Source organism: Perognathus longimembris, chromosome 16 (assembly GCF_023159225.1).
Source record: "Perognathus longimembris pacificus isolate PPM17 chromosome 16, ASM2315922v1, whole genome shotgun sequence".
Lineage (NCBI taxonomy): Eukaryota > Metazoa > Chordata > Mammalia > Rodentia > Heteromyidae > Perognathus > Perognathus longimembris.
Window position 1 is genome coordinate 52142044 of NC_063176.1, and position 21253 is coordinate 52163296.

General features: G+C 42.4%; 1 protein-coding gene across 2 annotated transcripts in view; it reads right to left on the reverse strand.

The window, feature by feature from the left end:
• Window positions 1–21253, reverse strand: part of C1qtnf7 (C1q and TNF related 7) — an 83516-nt gene that overhangs the window by 30769 nt on the left and 31494 nt on the right. The gene's annotated exons all lie outside the window — the stretch shown is intronic.

Consider the following 21253-nt stretch of genomic DNA (forward strand, 5'->3'; position numbering starts at 1 on the left):
GTGAGAAATTGTAGCTATTGGCACTTAGCAGGGCATATGGAAACTGTTTTAGCAATATACTCTCTGCCTTTAAGTTGACTGAGCTGTTTTTTTGAGACAAAGAACTTTGCCTCCCCACATAATTCAGTTCTGATCACACATTAACCTCCATTCCAGCATGGGGGCACAGAGGAACAAAAAGGACATCCTATCAATTTATTAAACACTTGCATTGTGTCACACTTTGGGTCGCATGCTTGAACATGCCATCTTAATTGAGTGTCACAACTCAGGTAGGTCCTATCATATGGATTTTTCTAGATGAGATGCTCAGGGAAGGGAACAAAATATTCACAGGGTCATAGACTCACCGAAGAAGATGCCAGTTCAAATCCTGAAATGTCAGAGTTTAAAGCTCACTGTTTCAATCAGGAAATCTACCACATGGATTATCCTGAGTTTCCATGTTGGTTCTACACAATGCTTGATTCTTTCAGACAGCTAATTATATTAGTGTATGTTAATTATAGAAAGGTGTTTTACTGTTGCATTTTATACATGCATATAATGTACTTTGGTCATGTTCATCTACTCATCAAATAAACATAGATCCCAGAAATCCATCCCAAAGATCTAATGATTTAGACTCTCCCAGATCTGTCCAGACACGTAGATTTTAACCAAACTTCCTAGATAATTTGGATGAAGAGCCTGGGGTTAAGAACTATTGCTTAAGTGATAATTGAGGCTTCCATGAATAAAAAAAAAAACAACCCAGCAAGGCAAATCTGCCCTGTTTGTACCCACAATAATATTTTAGTTGTATATAAGCTTTCAAGGATATAGATGTCTGATTAAAGGGGATTATTTCTTGGTTTTGCCAAATTCCACCATTTTAGAGTAGTCCATTTTAGTTGGAGATGTTTCTGGGCAGATGAAAATTTGAAATGAGCAGAAGAGAACTGAAAATTGATCTGAAAGGTCTCCCTGTCTTTAAGCCGTAGTTGGTATTAGAGGGAACCCTGGCTTGGTAGAGGCTGACTGTCTCAGGAGGGCTGACTGTCTCGGTGAGCCTACACTGCCCTAACTCACACTGTGGGGAAAGGCTTCAACATGAATTTTTGGGAACACCGACATTCAATCCATAACACTTGACTTCTAGTCCATCGTGCCAACAACTTTCTGAGTACAATTAGGCTAGCCAATCCCCTTCTGAGACTCGAGGTAAACTGAGCAGACCAGCTGAGGGTATCCATAGGGAGCCTAGAAACTTCTTTGGAGGTGGGAAGGAGGGGCTCTCACTGAACAGACACACTGGTAGCTCAGTCACCTTACTCCACCCTCATTCCATAAGGGCAGGTCTTTCTTATTTGTATATGTTTATGTATTTGTGAGTATGTATATGGGTATTTGTGTGCCCATATATACATATAGATGTATGCATATACTTATGTATTTATATATAGTATGAATCAAACTCGAGCCTGCCCAGACTTCATCAATTTTTCTACTAATTCTTGTTTGTTTGTTTGTTTGTTTTTTGCCAGTCCTGGGGCTTGAACTCAGGGCCTGAGCACTGTCCCTGCCTTCTTTTTGCTCAAGGCTAGCACTCTACCTCTTGAGCCACAGCGCCACTTCCGGCTCTACTAATTCTTTTTGCTTCTTTGAGGATCCAATGTTATAGGATCCTATAGGCAGGACGCCATATTGACGTAAGTGTCTTAGTTGATTTGGCCTCTGCTTAAAGACTTTTATTTCAGCCAATGGCTCCAGATTAATAGCCAGGGGAACTGCGTGCTACCTGCTGGGTTAGCTGCTCACTGAGTGTCTTCTACTCATTGGAAGACTTGACTCAGACTGGAGGCTGACAGTACAGTGTACGGCCATGCACAGGTGAAGAGAACAGGCAAGGTTACCGGAATCAAGCACAGCTTTGGTCTTTTAAGCTCTTGAGGATGTTGGACAACTTCTTAAGCATCCTCAAACTTCAAGGGAATTTGTGAATTCTGAGGATGAAGTGAATTTAGCACGGGGCACAACGCTAAGGAGGCATCGTGGGCATTGTGGGTATGGCGGCTGATTCCTAGGTCCACCTGGTGCTTTTGCTCCTGAACTTTGAACTAGACATAGTTATCCTTTGCTAGTAACTATAGTCCTGACCAAGGACTTTCCAGCAGTCATTTTGCCAGAACGTGGCTAGGTGAGGCTATTTGAATCAATGAAAGGTAATTTCTGAAATTGTATGCCTGGCCTGGAGTTGTCACCCAGCCAACCTTTGCTTTTCTGGTTAATGCCTGTTTCCCGTGTGTAACCAGTTTGTGTGAAACCGGGGATCTCCTTTCCCTCCCAAACCCTTTCTGGAACTTTCTTGGCTCAGGTCACTGGTGATGAATTCCTTTATCCTCTCTGAAAAGTAGTTCTGCTCTTTGCGGGTTCGAGTTGCCGTCACAGTTCAGGGTCCTAGGCCTCATCATGGCTGTCCTATCGGTGTAACCCTCACTGCATTCTTGCGCCATGACCTCGCCTCTTGAACATTTATCTGGAATAAGACTTAGTAGAAGCTTGATCTCCTGGTTTAGTGAAAAACTTTCTGATACTCACAGTTTAAATCTTACTGTTAGGAGATTTAAGACATGGATTGTTCCAAATGGGAGAAGGCTTGCACAATTAAAAACAAATTAATCAGAGAAAAATTAAAGCATGTGGACAATAAAAGGAAGAAAACAGGATTCAGCTGTAATTAGACCACCCAGAAACAACCTTGTTATCATTTTGGGATCTACATCTGGAAAGATCTATAATTCTCTCTCTTCTTCCCCCTCTCCCCCCTCTCTCTCCAACTCTCCAACTCTCTCTCTCTCTCTCACACTTTGCATATACTTATCGACCCTCACTCTAACTAATTTTCATGTAATAAAGTGTGACTTTGCAACATAATTTCAAGATTGTATCACATGGGTAAGTTGGAGATTTTTTTTTTTTTACTAGTTCCTTGTTGTTGGATAGTAGGGTGTTTTGAATTTTGTGTGTGTGTGTGCCAATAGCATTGCAAGGAGTATCTCCCTGGGGAACTGTGTGCACTGTTTTTCAATTTGGAAGTCTGAAGCTGGCAGCTGTGGTGCTCAGCCCCACCCTCTCTTCCTCTAACAGCCCTTTACACATTCCTTTGCATTGTTTGGTTAGGCCTCTGTGTCTTCCTGAGGGCAAGGAGCACATACATTTCCTCCTCTCCAATACTCAGTACCCCCCAGTACTATAGGGGGCCTTCAGTGTATCTCCCTTAGCCTCCTTCCTTGAATCTGTGTCCCTATTACTAGTTCTGCTTGGAAATTTTCCATGCTGCATCCTTTAGTCTTGGTACATTCCCTTGCTCATTCATCAGAGAGCTACTGAAAACCTGCTCTATGCAAAGGAAAGGTCTAGGTGCTGGGAACAATAATGGAAAACAGGACCCATGAAAGTCTTGCCTTCAGAGAGTGGTGGTATTACAGAGTTGTGGACAGACATCAGACAAACAAGCAAACACAGTGACAGTTTTGAATAGCCTACGTGCTATGAAGACTGGAAAGCTATTAGCAGGATGGTGAGCTCCGGTGAGAGGCTGGAGAGCTAGTTAGGAAAGGATCAGAGGTTTCTTTGAAGAGGAACCTTCTAGTAGACATCTAAAAGATGAAAATTTGAGGCCAGTGAGCATAGGGAGAGGGGGTAGATAGAGGTCTCGACTGACAGCAGAAGGACACAGCAAGATTTGCTACAGCAGGGAAGAGAGCCAGGCAACACCGAGAGGGCCAGGGTGCGGGTATCAGAGACCAGAGCGGCTGGGCTGGGACCAGGCTACACAGGGTTGTGAAGGCCCTGGGGGGAATCAAGTTTTTCTTTGAAGGTCAATAGGAACATCATAGCTTGGTGTTTAATTTCAAGAGATTACTCTTCTCAATTTTTGTTTTATTGAACTAAATCACTCAGATTCTTAGCATGGAGAATGATACCTCTTAAACAGATATTGGCTTTGAGGAGGCCAAACTTCACAGGACTTCTCCCCCTACCCCCACCCCTCTTCCCGATCCTGGGGCTTGAAATCTGGGCTTTGGTGCTGTCCCTGAGCTTTTGTGTTCAAGGCTAGCACATTCCCTCTGGAGCCATAGCTCCACTTCTGGCTGTTGATGGTTAATTGGAACTAAACACCTCATGGGCTCTTCTGCCCAAGCTGGCTTCCAACCATGATCCTCCAATCTCAGCCTCCTGGATAGCTAAGATTGCAGGCACGAGCCTGGCTCAACAGGACTTTTTGAGTTTGAATCATGTGAGCTTTCCCGGTTTCCTTTGTGGCACCTACTGTTATTAAATTGATCTCTTCCCCCACCTCTAAGCTTTGCTATCAGAATCCTGAGCTTGGTGGATGGCAATCTATGCCAATCTATATCTTCACTTCCCAACATCCTTCTCATCTGGGAGGCTTCTCTTTGACAGGAGTCTGGCCATGGACTCTAAGCAGATACTTCACTAGGAATTGTAGAAGAACTTGACTTTCCTGATGAAAATATACAGAGCAACTAGCTCGCCCGTGGCTCAGCTCTGCCTAGCTCTCACACGGAAGTGTGGTGTGAAGTGCAGGGCCATCTTTTTTTATCATTTGAGGACAGGCATGAGCATTAGACATAACTCGAGGATGAGATAATGGGGAGATAGATGCACTTGGGTCCCCAATGGCTTTAACGAGCATCTGAACCTGTGCTGGTGATCACCCAACTCCTTGTTACACGAGGGAGTAAAAATGTCTACTAGTTTTATCCTCTGCTGCTCAGGTACTCTGTTGTCTACAAGCAAAAAAGCATCCTTGACTGATAGGCTTAGTAATGTGGAAAAGAACGAACTGACTCCATTAGTGATTCTATGGAAGATTTGTACGGAATATTCTCTGAGGTTCTGAATATCTCAGTGTGTATTAAAATGGAGACAATGCACCTATTTAAGAATCCCAAGCGTTGTGGAATTAGGGCTCACGATCTCAAGTTCTATAGGAATGTGTCCTGAATTTGCCACCTGGTTTAAGATTGTTTTTTCACAATGCCAACCAGGCTTTGGTTCCCACGACTTCAGGTTGTTTGGTTCCTGTAATCTTGGCTCACAGTAAAAAAATGAAATGATACCCACTGCAATCATCTGTCCTTTACCACATGATGTAAAAGTCCCAAGTATACATACAATAAAAGCATTTATTATTTAAGTGATTGTGTTTATTGAGTTATGCAAATGCTTGATTCTCTCTGGCTTACTCTCTCTGAGGTAGAACACTAGCATAACAAATACCTACTATATTTGAGACACTTTATGAAGCACTTTATAAGCATTATTTCCTATCTTCATTCAATCTTAAAGACTCAGAAAAGTTAAATGTTTTTTCTTTTCACCAAAGTGCAATCCTTAGGCCGCATGTGTTTTGTAAAACTATCATCTTGCAGATTGTTTGCTGTTTGTGTGAATTTCCAAACAGGAGCAACTCAGTTATGAGTTTTTATACCATCCAGAAATCCCTTGTCGTGGGTTGAATGGTAACGTTTCCAATAGACAGAGCACCCTATGCACGTAGGGCCCATGCAGACGCAATAAAGGATGCTGGGATGAAATTGTCCTCGATTAGGTGTACCATAAACCCACGCAGATAGTGGAGTGATACTCACATAACCGGAGGACCGCCAGGATTGCTGGCGGCCTCCAGAAGCTGGGAGAGAGGCAGAGGAGGATGGATTGTCCCTCCGTTTCCCCAGAAGGAAATAACCCTGCCAAAACATTGCTTTTGAACTTTTGGACTCTAGAACTCGGAGAGAATTAATGTCTGTGGTGGTAATTTGTTCCAGGAGGCCTAGCGCACAAGGACGGCATTTTTGATTTAACAGGAGGAGACAGGAAGACACCAGCACTCGTGGTTCAGCAGAGAAGCCCAGCTGCATGATACCGTTTCTGGCGATGAGGAAGAGCTACGGTGGACAGGGGCCTCTGGTGAGGCTGGAAAGCCCCAGCTGCTGCCTTTTGCAGAAGGTTGGGGGAGAGCTTGGAGTGTAGGGACAGGCACATTTTCATGGGCTGGTTTTATCTGCAGCATGTTTACTTCAGTGAGACTGTGCTAACTATATTTGCAGAAATGTAGCTGCTTATAAAACATTTTTAAGCCTTCAGGAAAGAGCTAAGTAAGAAATACAAAGCAAAACAAGTGTCTGCCTCCCAGAAATTCATTTGTCAACATTTGATCTTGTCCTTTGAGGTTCTTGTTATACATATGCATAGCCAGATGTGTTAGTGGGTATAGTTTTTACAAAAAATAGGCACATATCATACTTAACTTTTCCCTGACAATTGTTAAGCATAAATCTACTTGAATTTACCAGAGGAGAAATCACTGGAATACACAGAAGCAATTACTGCACTTCAGATAAATATTTGTAAATAACAAGAGAGAGCAGTTTCTGAACAGACACGTCTGAGATAAAAATGCATCAGTTGAGACATACAAGTTTTGTAATGCAACAATGATACTTACTTAACACTATATTGGAGATAAACTATATAGCTTGGGAGGGAAGAAGGGAAGTAAGGAGGGGTAAGTGGGAGAAAATGAGGGATGGGGTAACTGTTTAAAAAGAAATGTGCTCATTACCTTCTTTATGTAACTGTAACCCCCCCCCCCCCCGTTCAGCACCTTTACAGTAAAGATAGAAAAACATAAAAATCATCTAGCTAGAAAACAAGAAAGAAATGCAAGTTTGGGAAAAGAGAATTTTGCTTTTAAGAAACTCTGTAGGTCTTGATGTTAAAATTTGCTTTCTTTGATGAGAATGCAGGATTTTTCCATACTTCCTTTTGCCTTACTCCGACCTCCTAAGAGTTAAGCAGGATTGTGTTTTCTGTTGTCAACCAACTCTTACGCTTGTTGAGTCTTGATGTTATGTTTAGAATGACCCAACATTTACTCTTGCCCTTTTCTGTGGCCTAGTGTTTAATTTAGATTCATGTTTTGTTAGGCTGGATTTCATCATTCAGTTTTCAAGAAGGGTTCTGTTAATGTAGTCCTCGGATGTGCGCATGCTTGGGAACTCTGGCCTGTGGGTTTTCATGGTGCAGCGTCACACTGGCTGAGAAGAAAGTTCATGGCCAGCCTTTCCTGCCTTGGAATTGGGTGGCTGCTCTTGGATCATTTTCCAGGGTAGAGTGTTCTGTTGGAGACGAAGGGAACCTGACAGTTTCCTCTGATTCTTCACTCCTGAACAACCTGTACAAAACAGTTTTCTCTGAAACTCAGTCCCTAGCTCTTGATAGTTCATCATGGGACACGGTGTGTCTTTCAAATGTGGAGTTTTCTAGTTTTGTGTCTTTTTTTTTTTTTTAATGTCAAAGTACTTCTTTGAATTGAAGGATTCTCCTCCCTCCTCCCTTACCACCGTCTTTCCCCTTTTCTGTTCAGAACACCAATTTGACCATGACAGCCTTCATTTTCTTCGGTTTGTCTGATCTTGTCTGTTCCTATTTGATCTCCTTGTTCCATTCTGTTTCATTTCATGTAATTTTGTAAAGCATGTCTCTCTGCTTCCGGGCTGTTTTCTGTTGCTGCCATGTTGATGTTCATCTCTAATTGTTTTACTTTTATCTTCCACTGACTTTCTGAGCTCTACCAGTATGTTTTTCAACTCATCCTCGTTTTCTTTTCCTTTATCATTTCAGTTTTTTTCTATATTTTTTTTCTTAAAAGTCTCTTCCATTAATCCATGATGAGAACTAGTCTTTGTACTCTCTGGAGGGAAATTATTTGTGATAGATATACTTATTTTTTTTTTAAAGTCTGCCCTTTTGTATTTATTTTTCTTCTCTTTCATTTCCTATCTTGTGCCAGAAAGCTTGCCTGGTTTCTGTCTTGGTGTTCTTCAACTGTGAATGTGTGCATTCATTAATTCATTAATATTTTTTAAAATTTAAAACATTTTTTTCCATTTTCTGTTTTTTTAATTTTTTTATTGTGAAAGTAATGTACAGAGGGGTTACAGTTACATATGTAAGGCAGTGAGTACCTTTCTTATCAAACTTGTTACCTCCTCCTTCGTTTTTCTCCCACCTTCTCCCCTACCGGGTTCCCTCTCCACTCTCCCTCAAATTGTACAGTTGGTTTACAGCATATTGTCTCGTAAGCATTGCTGTTGCATTGGTTTACCTTTTACCCTTTGTCTCTCCATTCTGGTGTTCCCCTTCCCTAGTTTTAAAAGAAACAACTGCCCCCTCAATAAATGGGCTAAAGACTTAGAGATTTCTTTTGAAGAGGAAATGAGAATGGTCAAAAGGCACAGAAAGAAGTGCTCACCATCACTGTCCATAGAAGAAATGCAAATCAAAACAACACTGAGATTCCACCTCACCACAGTAAGAATGGCCATTATCAAGAAAACTAACAACAACAGATGCTGGCAGGGATGTGGCCAAAAGGGAACCCTAATACACTGTTGGTGGGAGTGTAAACTTGTTCAACCACTCTGGAAATCATTATGGAAGTTCCTCAAAAGGCTAAACATAGAGCTCCCCTATGACCCAGCAACTCTGCTTTTGGGCACTTTCCCAAAGGATTACAAGCAAGATCACACTAAAGCTACCAGCACAACTAGATTTATCACAGCACAATTTACCATTGTTAAAATATGGAACCAACCCAGATGCCCCTCAGTAGATGAATGGATCAAGAAAATGTGGAACATATACACAAGAGAATTATATGCTTCTACTAGAAAGAATGACTTGGCCCCAGTCATGGGGAAATGGAAAGACTTGGAAAAAACCATCCTAAGTGAAGTGAGCCAGACTTGTAATGTCACTGTGCATCCATTTTTTATCAACTGTCAGAACAGTTGTGTGCATAGAATTTAGAGTTGTTTTTTGAACTGGGTTCCAAGTTCTGCTTGTGGTCAGCTCCTGGTGATAGGTTGCCCTCCAGGTTTGGTGTTTAGGAGGTCAGTGTGGTTCTTTAGGAAACCCACAAACATAGATGGTGTTGTGACTCAAGTAAGGGTGGTACCACCCATAGCTGCTTCTTCCCTTTTCATCCAGGCGGCCTCTTTAGCCAGTGTTAGTTCTTAACCAAAATGGTATTCATTTTTGTTTGTCCTCATTTATTCACCACTCCCTTTCCCCATGGGTTGTCTGCAATGTGGAAACAGATTTTTATAGGAACATCCTGACTGTGTCTACGTGTGGTATGTTGTACGGGGTATATGTTTACCATGCATTTCTGGTTCAAGCTTCTTCAAAGATACATGGAAAGATCATTTTTCCTCCACACCTGCCCATAAGCCCAGCCTAGCTTGGCCCAATGAACTGCATAGGCAGTGAATTCAAGCAGGAGTAGCATGAATTACCATCCACTCTCTGGCTCTCTCACGGTGAGCTCTGAAGCCTTATGTTTCCACCATGGTGGAAGGTGTAAAGCTGGTAGCTTCCAGAGCTTGTAGGAGAAACAGAGGCCTTAGCTGGTGAATGTGAGACATTTGTACATAAGCCTTTGCTGTTTGGAGCTACTGAGATCTGGGATTTGTTGGTCCTTGTGGTTTAGTCCAACCTCCTTGATTCACACAGATCAAGAAAAGCCAGTATTTTCTGTGGCAAGCACAAGGAGGCCTGGGAACTATATGCTCATGAGAAACTGGTTAGAAGGTAAGGATAGGAGCTGGCCACCATTGCTCACCTAGTACACCAGCTCCAATACTTTCCTCAAATGTTGAAAGAGAAATGTAGTCTTTGAAATGAGGGTCTCTTACTGCAGGGAATTTCAGATTTCCAGACAACAGCCAATGGCAACCAATCCTTTTCTATTTCTATTTGCTTCCTTTCCTACAAATATATCATTTAAAAAAATGGTGGTGTTATAGCTTGAATTCAGACCCTCATATTTGCCAGGCAAGTATTCTACCACTGAGCCATACCTCCAGCCCACAAATGTATCTTATTGTGCACTGAAGTGAATGCTGTTGACAGCATTATTTATGACCTCCAAACAAACTTGGCTGATTTATGATAGATTAACTGACCATCTATACTCCTCAAAGAGCCAGGGGAGCTGTTGTCTTCTGGTCTTGTTACAATTTATAGTTAATAAACATTTTCTCATTTTCCTATTATGGGCCATCCCCCCTCCTCTTTACAGTTAAAAAATATGACTACTATCCAAGACATTTTTGAAAAATCAAACCTCAAATGTCCATTGGGCCTAGAGACAGTAGAAGGAGCCTTCGCTCAGGATTCCTTTTCCTAAACCCTAGTCTGATGGTAGAGGCACATGGATGCCTCTTTGCAGAATGGTGCAAGGTGAGCTTAAATCCCTGCTCTGCTGCTCACTAATGGCATGGCATTGGAAAACCACATAAACTTTCCCCCTCTTAAAGATAAGACAACAGTAGTCTTTTTTATTCTGTGAAGGTTTACACGGTGCAGAATATTTTGTTTGCTGCTGTGTTCTCATGTCTCATATAGTAGGCTCTCAGTAAACATGTAGCAAATGGAGTGCATAATTTGATCTTGGTGCTAATGCTCTTACATCCTCTCCTTCTCACGGCTTTGTACACAGGTGGGGTTCCCTCCTTTTAAGGTTGAAACAGGCTCAGAGAAGTGATCTCCCTTACTCTAGGACATAGAGCAAAAGAGGTGACTTGGAGTGATGAGCCTCCAACTTGTTGGTTCTCAGAATTTCAAGGCAGCCCCTCAAAGCTAGAGAGGACTATGCCTTACTCCACATGTATAGATCAGGGGTTGGGGGCGGGGGCTAGGAGTATGCATTTCATAGTACTCCGGGTCATCTTGAGAGAGGACAGGATTTGGGAAGTTATGGCTATGCTCTGTCAGTTTTAGTTTCCTTAGGGGGCCTCCTCTTGCTAAGATTTGGCGGCCAGGGTGTGAGATTCTGGCCACTGTGGGGGAGAGTTCTGCAGAATGGTCTCTGGAGAAGCCCTTTAGATCCAATTCCTTGATGTGACAGGAGTTGTTTCCTGACCAACTCAGGGTCTCTGTTTCTAGGCTTCTACTGCAAGTGTGTGAAGGCTTTTTTTTGTTAGGGGACAGCAAGCGCCTGGCTTTGGTATTTACCTGTTTCCTCCTCTAAGCTTTCTGCACCTCAGATTCCCTTAGGACAGCCTCCTTTGCTTCTTGTCTAAATTGCAGTTGTTGGGGCATGTTGCTAAGAGCGACAGAAAGAAATAGGCCCAGAAAGGTGGAACAGATGTTCAGAGGATGCTATTTGTGTTTATACCACAATCCCCTCTTACTGGAGGCCAGAGCTCATCCAGAGATGGTCATGTCCAGCAGTCCCTAGCATGGAGGAGAGCAGACCGGCGATACGGATGATGCTCTCTAGATGGACACAGAAAGAAGTCCTGGCAGGAAATGGAATGGAGTTTCTCCATGTAGATGAAGGGATGGAAGGATGGTGTAGGGGGGAGGGATGGAGGGATTTGCATCCATCTTACCTGTGTCACATTCTGATGGTTTTCTATTTGTTCATTAATTTTAAATTGAGACAAGGTCTCATTATGTAGCCCAGTCTGGCTTCAAACTCATGACCCTCTGGCCTCAGCCTCTTAAATGCTGAGATTCTAAGCATGTGCTATGATGGCAGAATCAAATTTTCTTCCCTCCTCTCTCCCCCATCAAAATATTCCCTAACTAAACCAGTCAAATAAATATCAGCCGGTTCAAGGCTAAAGGAATATTCTAGAACACTCTGATAAATTCTACTGAAAGTAAATCCAGGCTAAGGACTTGGATGCTTCTCCCTTATGATCCTTCCCTCCTGTCTGATTGTATTCATGAGGCCCTTGTTGCAAAGCCAGTGGGATCTGACCACTTGCTCCGCCCCTTTGTGTTTGGGATGAGGGGGGCTGGGCAAAGTGCACCAGAATCCCCAGTCTCCTACCCTGGAGCTCACTACCTGTTGTGGTCTGTTTGCCAGCTGCCTTCAAATCTGGGCATGAGACTTTCTCAAACCAACCCTATGATTTCAGATAATCAAAGGAAGGCTGTGTAAAAAAATCTGAAACAGTTGAAGCCAAGAACCTGATTTGGCTCATGCTTATTAAAGTCTTAAAAGGCCAAACATAAAAATGGTCCATGTTTTAGATTATCTTTCTCTCTCATTTGTCATGTCTGGAGCTATTTGGTACAACACTAAAACACAAAAGCTCTGGCACTTAGTTTTGTTTCTATACCCACCTCTTGCTGGCAAGGTTTTAGGACTGTCCAGACTTGGTCATGAAAGAGTCTGTGTGGTCAGTGGACCTTTCAAAGAGTAGTTGAGCTAAGTTCTCTCCCTTCCCCCAATGTTTAGAGAGGTTCTTACAATTTAAAGATTAAAAATAAAAGTTTCCGAGCAGCTCATATGTTTCACTTAAAAGGCAAAATATGTGGGTGGTGTCCTGAGCTATTTTTATAGGAGGTTTTTGGTTGTTTTTTTTTTTTTTTTAGATAAACACTCGTTATAAAATTTGATCTGCCAAGAGGGAAAAAAGAAGTGACTATAATCTGCTTTACTAGTGCTTGCTGGATGATAAACATTGGGCTGAGACACATGGAATCAGTTCATTGTCCACACCTTAAGCAATGATCCCAGTTCTAACCAGGAGAGAAAGACAAAGCATAATTTTGCTTGTCTCAATTTCCTTAACTGGCTCTCTAATTTATCCAAATCCTGACCGTCACTTGCTCCTGTCCTGTCTTAGTGGACACAGTAATGTGCTAGTTTAGTGCTAGTTTAGTACGAAGTTCTCCTTCTGAGTGGTTGTTCTCATCTACCTTCTGCTTTTCAAGATCACCTAGACCAAAAACCTTCCCCAACACCTGATACCTTCATCTTCTACTGGCCGGTTGTTTCCAACACATACACATGTTCAAATCTCTTCTGTTCCCAAATAACTTGATGTGTCTCTAAAGCTTTGGATAGTTTTTCCAGATTTCTTTGTTTTCTAGAATGATCTAGCTAAGGATAGTTCCCCCCCTCACCCAGATTTCTTTGTTTTCTAGAATGTTCTAGCTAAGGCCAACTAGAAGTTAGAGACTGAATGCCAATGCGGAGAAGTGTAGAGGATGGTATTCACACCACTACATAAAGGAGAAGAGGTTATGTAAGGATAACGAAGAGTGTAAATTCTGTTCCTTCCCCAGTGACTGCTTTGAGGGTTTTATGGAGGAACTTGTTAATGTTTCCAGGAAATCTTTCCAGGATGGCATTTTATAGAGATGTGAAATCTTTCCAGGATGGCATTTCCAGGATGAGTCTCTGAGGACAGGCCCAGCCACTTTGGAAGCGAGATGACCACCTGGGCAAGTAGCTTTTTCTCTGTCTGCCCAGAAATTGGCAACTGTGCATGAAGATAGTGAATGCCAGGGAAGACGGGCAGTTGCTTCCTCCCTATAATCACTTTGGGATTCCATGGTTTCTATCACTGTTCTATATACTCTAGGAAGAGTCTGCCAACACAATAGGTACCACTCGGGTCCAGCATTTTCTTCATTGGCTCTTAGTGGGGCTGTGACTTGTGTTTTGACTGTTCCCTGGGCTTTCATGGGCACACGCGGGCATGGAACAGGGATGGCAAGACTCTTGGGAGGAGCTGCCAAGTGAGAGGAGAGAGCATGAAATTAGCTTTCTGAGATTTCTTGTGAGATCAGACGATGAAGTGCTTTCTTCAGGGGGACAGAAACTTTTGTTTGTCTAGCTCACCCTTTACTTGGTTTGTATTCATTCTTTTCAATAAAAGTGAACAGATGAATTTGGCTACCGCCAGGACAGGAGGTGGTGGCTAGTCTAACTTGAGTGGGACACTTCATTTGATCAATAGGAATCACATAGACCCAGCCAGAACTTAGTAAGCCCAAACTGCAGCCGTGGAAGGGAGACAGTGAAGGAAGAGCAGTGGGCCTTTCATAAGAAAGCTTGTCTGAGAAATTAGACAGAAGTTTGAGAAGAGTCTGGGATTTTTCATGAGCAATCGCACGGCAAAATCTGTACTCCAGTGGGTAGGAATTGCCACAACAACCATAAGTGTATCAGGCCTTGGCTTGTATAAAGGCCCCATTGATTGCAATTGGCTACATTATCTCAGTGATTTCCAAATGAACCAGGTGAGTTGCGCAGGACCGGTGTGGTCCACAAGAATGAGCTCCTGTTTCTAGGTACGAAAAGAGAGCAAGCACTTGTTAAAGAACACAAACACAAACACAGGAATTCCCTATGTACATGGACTCATAACTGAATTGGCTGTATTTTGTGGTTGCTTTTCCTTCACCATATTACACTAATGAAATTTTGGCTAATGGATAGATTTTTGACTGTGCGGATCTGTGGGCTGTTTGGGATTTATCTATTTCCTTTCTTAGATTTTGTGGTGGAGAGACTACGAAGTGATAAGCTCCGAGCATCCAACTCTGACTGGAAAGATCAGAGTGACATGAGGAGATAATTGAAAAATGGGAAGAAACCCAGTTGGAAAGCTGGCTTCATGGGTTAAGATGGGGGCAATGTATTGAAACAACCGAGAGCCTCTGTGAAGTTCTTTTATTGCCCCTCGCAACAACACAGAACAAATTGTACAAATTCTAGGAATTCTATCACTTGGTTACAAACACTTAAGTCACTTCTTAAAAATGTCACCAAATGGCTCTGTTGACTCTGTTTTGTGACAAGTCACAAGCAGATGGCACTTTGAAGCACACGATGCATCTTGGAAAACAAAATCACTTAGACATTTTTGTCTGGTTTGCTAGGATAAAGTGATGATGCCTGAAATGAAGAGAGTTTGGCTTGTGCTCACACAAAGCTAGGTGCCATTCAGTGGATTCGCTCTAATTTCTTGTCACAAATTGGTTCTTTGACTGTCAATGCTAAGCTGGGTTTCAGGAAAGTGTATAAGCCTGAGTTTGTGATTTTGTAAATGTAAAAGGCACAAGGCCAGGGAGACCTACCACTTCCATAATGCTAGGTGTCAGACTCTTCATAGAATACATAGAGACTTGATAGAATTCATTGAACTAAGGCAATCGTATGAGTGGGCATTGCTGACCTCATTTTGAATAATTAACAATAAGTCTTCAGTGCAGACAGATCCACGGGACTCTTATCTCTAATTAAGCAGCAAAATGCTGCAAGTGGAGACGTGGCTCAAGTAGTGGAAGCTCCAGTGTTGAGCACAAGAACAGCAGCAGCCAAGCAAGTATGTGAGGCCTTGAGTTCAAGCCCTAGTACTGGAATAAAAAATTGAGGAGCCGAGGCACTTCGTACCTACAGTTAGAAAGGTGATTGAAGTAAGACTTGATAGGATGCCCAAACCAATGCTCTTTCCATTTCGCCTCTTTTGAGTAGGATTCAGTCCCGGTTTGCTCTTACTGCTGGTCCTAAAGATATTTTTATGTTTACAAAAACTATTAAATATTAAAAGAGACTCAGCTCTTATTGCTTATTCTAAAAATATTTTCATGTTTACAAGAACCATTTAAATATTAAAATAGACACAGCTAGTAAATGTTTGTATAATTTAGTCTTCTTTATATGTCAAATTCCAAATTTATTATTTTCAGAAAACAGGACTTTATGGCATATTTTGACAAGGCACTCAAAATCCATTCCAATTTACATATTCCCTGTCCTTTTTTTTTATATATATCAAAGACTGGAAAGCAAACATCTACAGGATTCCACTCTGGGTTAAAACTCTGTGTTCACTCGGCGCAGCCACATTACATCCACTGTTTGATCGATAGGATGTACAGGCATGTTCTCCTAGCCCTAATTCAAAGCAAGGTTCAGTGAAGAGAAGACCTTTGCTTTGTTCACGGAATGTGAGCTTCACACTGGAGACATAGCTGCATTATTGCTACCATGGAAATGGAAGCCATATGCTGAAAGTGATGGAACGAGAAGATGTAAGGGCGCTGATTTCCTGATGGCATCCTTGGACAGCTGTTCCATCCCTGGACCACCTACTTCTGAGCTTCTTGTGTGAGGAAAAAAATAATAAACCCCTTAGGAGATAAAGGATCCTGGTGTTCTGACAGTTGTGGTAAATGTAGTACTAACAGACACACGTAATCATAGCATTTTGAAAGCCACTTCCTTTGCGTAAAACAGTTTTGCCTTCATGCCAGTTTTGGCCTCAGTTCGTATTTCCTGGATGTTGGAAATTTGACAAGAGATTCTTGGGACTATTGTGACAGAGTGGGGTCTCTGTGCTTGTGGGAAATCAGTGAAGACAATTGATAACCAAGAGTCTGTGGCCCTTCCACACGATGCCAGCAGCACTTCAGCCAAAACCATTGGCATGGAGTTGTAGAAGGGAGGGGGAGGAGGGCTGGCGGGAACAAGGCTCTGCCATTTTGCTCTGCCTGCTTTGGGAGACTTGGCCCTTGACTGGAAAGATGAGACAGTCGCTCGAGGAATCGCTCTGTGTATCTTTTCACCTTGGGGAAAGACCACACTGAAGTCACACCAGGCATATATGATAACCAATCTGGTTTCAATAGACCTCCAAGGAAGATGGTTCCTTAGTCTCTTGTCTCCAGAGGCCATTTCAATGTTTAAAATCTCTCAGGAAATTCTTGTTTTACTTAAATAAAATGTGTATTGCATGTGGGGGGAAAATCAGCCTTTAATTTTTCTCGGGAAGAGTGCTAGAGGAGAAGATGAGCGTGTTTTAGGGTCAGACAGCAGTAGGCTAAGTTTTGGTTCTAGTAACTACTAGCTAGCCAACTTCCTTGTGACTTAACTTCACTGAGCCCAGCTCCTCGGCTGTGAAGATCGTGGGGCAGTAGCTCCTCTCTCCTCCCAGGGTTCCTGGTGAGGAGATAATGTACACAAAAGGCTAGGAATTATATTGACCAAAATTCCTTTCCTTCTATCTCTCTCCCCAATGGACGAGAATTCACCACTGTTCTCTGATTGAAAATTGTGTGTGTGTGTGTGTATGTGTGTGTGTGTGTGTGTGTGTGTGTGTATGATTGTTCTGCAGATTGCTTTACTAGAATGCACTAATTAACTCCATCTCCTAATATCATTCTCTTGGCTCTTACTTGTCACTATTTGGGTCTTCATTTGGGAACTTACTTTCAATTTAAATGTGTTTCCTCAGTTTGGAGAGATTATATTTTATAACGTAAGCAAAAAGAAAGTCGGTAGTTAGGAATTGAAAATATTGCTCTGAACTTTTTCCTTTGTCACACATTCATTCTCATTCCTGGTTGCAGATACATAGTTGAGATCTACACAATAGTATGAAATGCAGAACTTAGATGATCACCTGTGTTCTTACAGACAGGAAGACTTGGGCCATTGTTGTTTGGTTAGCAGAAAGAAGACTTCAGACTGTCTGGTTGTTTTTTGCCAGTCCTGGGGCTTGTACTCAGGGCCTGAGCACTGTCCCTCGCTTCTTTTTGCTCAAGGCTAGCACTCTACCACTGGAGCCACAACATCACTTCCAGCTTTTTCTGTTTATGGGGGGCTGAGGAATCAAACCCAGGGCTTCATGCATGCTAGGCAAGCACTCTACTGCTAAGCCACATTCCCAGCCCCCAGACTGTTTGAACCTTCATTTTGGAAGACACTGCTTCAGTTCCACGTGAGGTCTGGGCACTATTTTCAAAAAGGAAACATTCCAGACCATGGATTGCTTTTAAACACTGTGTACATCTCTTGGATAATAGTGTGCGGGATCTGCCGGCTCCTGGCAATATTACATGTTGGCTCCACTAGCATATTTCAGACTTGCAGCCACACATGAAGTCATTGTGAAGCTACACAATTCATCCCTACACCGTCTGCCTCCTTGTCTTCTCTTCAACCATGGATTCCCCCGAGGATTTGGACGTGAAAGCTTTTTTGAAGAGAGCATCAGTTAATCTTCCTTCAGGGTCTTCATTCAGGATCTACTAATGTACCTTTGATGAGGAAACAATCACCGTCATCCAGCCTGGTTTAGGGATTCCTCCCCCGCCTATAATTACGCATAGCATATGATAGTAAAGAAGGAAAGCAAATTCCAAACAGAATTTCAGGGCTGAAGGAAGCCCCACGGATTTTCTCCAGCTCTGCATTCCTGAGAGCTGTCAGTCACTCTAGTCATAACTATGGTTATGTTCCTCCTACAGCTCAGTTGCTGCAGTCACAACCCAGTTTATAATTCTCTTAAAATGTAAAGTTTATGAAAGCAGAGACTTTGGCTCTTGTTTACTGTTATACCTTGAAAAATGACTGGCATATTGTAGGTGCACAATAAATACTCATGGATTGAATGGACCAGAGCTAAAGAGGACAAGAACTCATATTCATTAGGAACTTATTCTGTTAGGGTATTATACTGAGTTATTTATGCCTGTAATGCAATCTGACTAGGTATATGATGTGCTTGGTGTTTTATTATTTTTTTATAGTATTGGAGTTTGAACTCAGAGTCTTGTTACCTCCACTACTTGTGCCAGGCCTCCAGGATATATATTTATATGTTATACAAGATTTTTATATTATATTATACATATTAATATAATATATATGTGTTTGCTTTAGTTATTTGTCAGATATGGACTTGGGTTCCTACCTTGGGCTAGCCTTAGGCCATGCTCTTTCTACCTATTCCTCTCAAATAGCTGAAATTATAAGTATAAATTGCCAAACTAATTTGTTGAGGTGGGGCCTTGCTAACTTTTTACCAGGGCTGGTCTTGAATGCCAATAATTCTCCTAATCTCTGTCTCTCAAGTATCTAGGATTCCAGGCATGAGCTACTATGCCCAAAGTGCTTGGAGTTTTGAAACTGAAATGCGGTGGAGAGAGAATTCAAAGCGAGGAATATTTTCTTTCAAATCCTAACCTTGGCCACCCTAGGGAGTGACTCTCGGATCTCCTCTATGACCGCTTCCCTCAGCATCTGAAGTTCCCAGATTTCAAGCGCCTGTTTTGGCATCTTTATGTCTTTTATCTATCTGAGTCACACTGATCTATGGAGAAATCATCTCAAGTACATTGTCTTCAGCACAGTAAATATTCTCTGTTGCTGGCTTCTCTGTGAAAAGCTTATTATGGAAATTTCTAACGCCGTGTGTTATTATATCTACTTTTTTCTTCTAATTTGTTGACAACTCTTATTGAGTCGCCCTGATTTGCGCTTAAAAAGCCCCAACGAGAAGGCAGTCTACTCATCCGCTGCTCTCTGTAGGCTGATACAACCAGAGATTTATGATAACATGTTTGGCTGGCCACAAGTCTTAGAAAGTGACATGTGCCAAAAGATGAAGAAAATTTTGGAACATAAACAGACAGGAAACAACCCTAGGATACTATTGCTTCTGACCATAAATATGCCTGCAGAGAAAAATGCCAGATCCCTTAGTCTTAACAGAACATGTCGCCTTTACTTCTCCCAGTGAAGGTCATATTGGATTCAACATTTTTTTTTTTACTCTTTCTCAGTACACAGAAGTTACAAAGGACAGTGACTTGTCAAATGCTCACACACATCTGGGGAATTTACTAACAGCAGAACAGCACGGGCGCCTGCATTAGTTGATGGGGCACTGTGCCAGGACTGGCATTAGAGGCTAGCTGATAGCTAGCATGGTTATCACTGGCAATATGACTCTCCCACAGCAGAGGGACAGCCCTGACCCAAACCCATTCACAAATTGATGAGTGAGAGAAAGAGCATGAGGCGATAAAAAGAGCTCAGGGTTTGGAATTTGAAAACCTACGTTTGGATCTCAGCCCTGTTAATTACTAGATATGTGACATTTGGGGGAATTCCTTCGCAACTTTAAGTTGGCTTTCATAAAGTCATCAAGATGAATAATGTTTATCTTGAAGGTCCCTGAAAGACCAAGGAGAAGGAATGCATGAGCAGAACAAACCCAACAAGAAGAGAGAGGGAGGCAAAAATTACAAAGTAGAATTTCACCGGGAGCCAGTAGCTCATGCCTGTAATCCTCACGATCTGGAAGGCTGACATTGAGCGGATCTCAGCTGGAGGCTAGCTTGAACACACACACAAGACCCTTTGTCAACCAATAGTCGGGGGTAATGACAAGAACCTGTCATCCAGCTGTGTCAGAGGCTAGCCTGGGCACGAAATGCCATCTCAATGGATGAACCTGGGTGTGGTGACCCTCGCTTGTCATCTCCGCCATGACAGCGAGCTGGAAACAGATGGAGCCAAGCCCAGGTACAATTGCCTAAGTAGACAGTGAGACTCTACCTCAAAACAATCAGTACACAAAAGAGCTGGTGGCTTGACATAGTGGTCAAGTCCTACCAAGGAAGTATAATGCCCTGAGTTTCAACTCTTCTGCCATAGGAAAAGGAAGAAAGTAAGAAGGAACAAGAAGTAAAGTTTCTCCATTATTATACTTCATAAGATGGTGCACCAAACACCACACATTGTTAGTACTAGCAACTACCAGGGGAATGAAAACAACACACATTTATCCTACCATGGGGACAATGCTTCAGATTTACTGTATGTGGCTCTCAGCATTCAGGACATGATAGCTATGGATGGGATAAAGGTGAAAGGCTAGAGATTGTACCAGGCTAAAAACAGAGGTGACTTGCTCAACAGGAAGGGCTGCATGGGACCTGGACTGTGTGAATTTCCAGTAAATGAAACCCCTTCCCACCTGGAGCTTTGTAAACCTTCAATGTGGCTGACCGTTTGCTGTCATTACTGCTCTGTCTGCAGTCAGCTGATCTTAGGGTCGCAAGATGTCCTACAGTGGGCCAACATTGCTCCAGCGAGAAAAAGGAAGTCAGATACTGCCAGAAACATTCATTTGGGTGCATTCAAGGAAGAGCAGGGCACAGAATTTAGGCTGGGCATATGGAACCTTCTTTAAATGGTGTGATGACAAGGCAGAAGGGGAAATCTTGCAGTATATGTCCTATTTAGCCATAGTGATATGGCTAACCCAGAGAAGGGATGCCTGGATTTTTTATTTGTTTATTGTCAGTTCTGAGGCTTGAACTCAGGGCCTGGGTGCTGTCCCTGAGCCCTTTTGCGCAAGGCTAGCACTGTATCACTTTGAGCCTCAGGGCCACTTCTGGTTTTCGGGTAGTTAATTGGAGAAAAGAGTCTCATGGACTTTCCTACCTGGGGTGGATTGAGTAGCTAGGATTACAGGTATGAGCTACCAGCGTCCACCAAGGGATGCTTATATTCTTAAGGAAGCTGTAGGGTCAAAAATGATTTTTATCATTTCCTTTCAGCATGTTAGATTCCTTC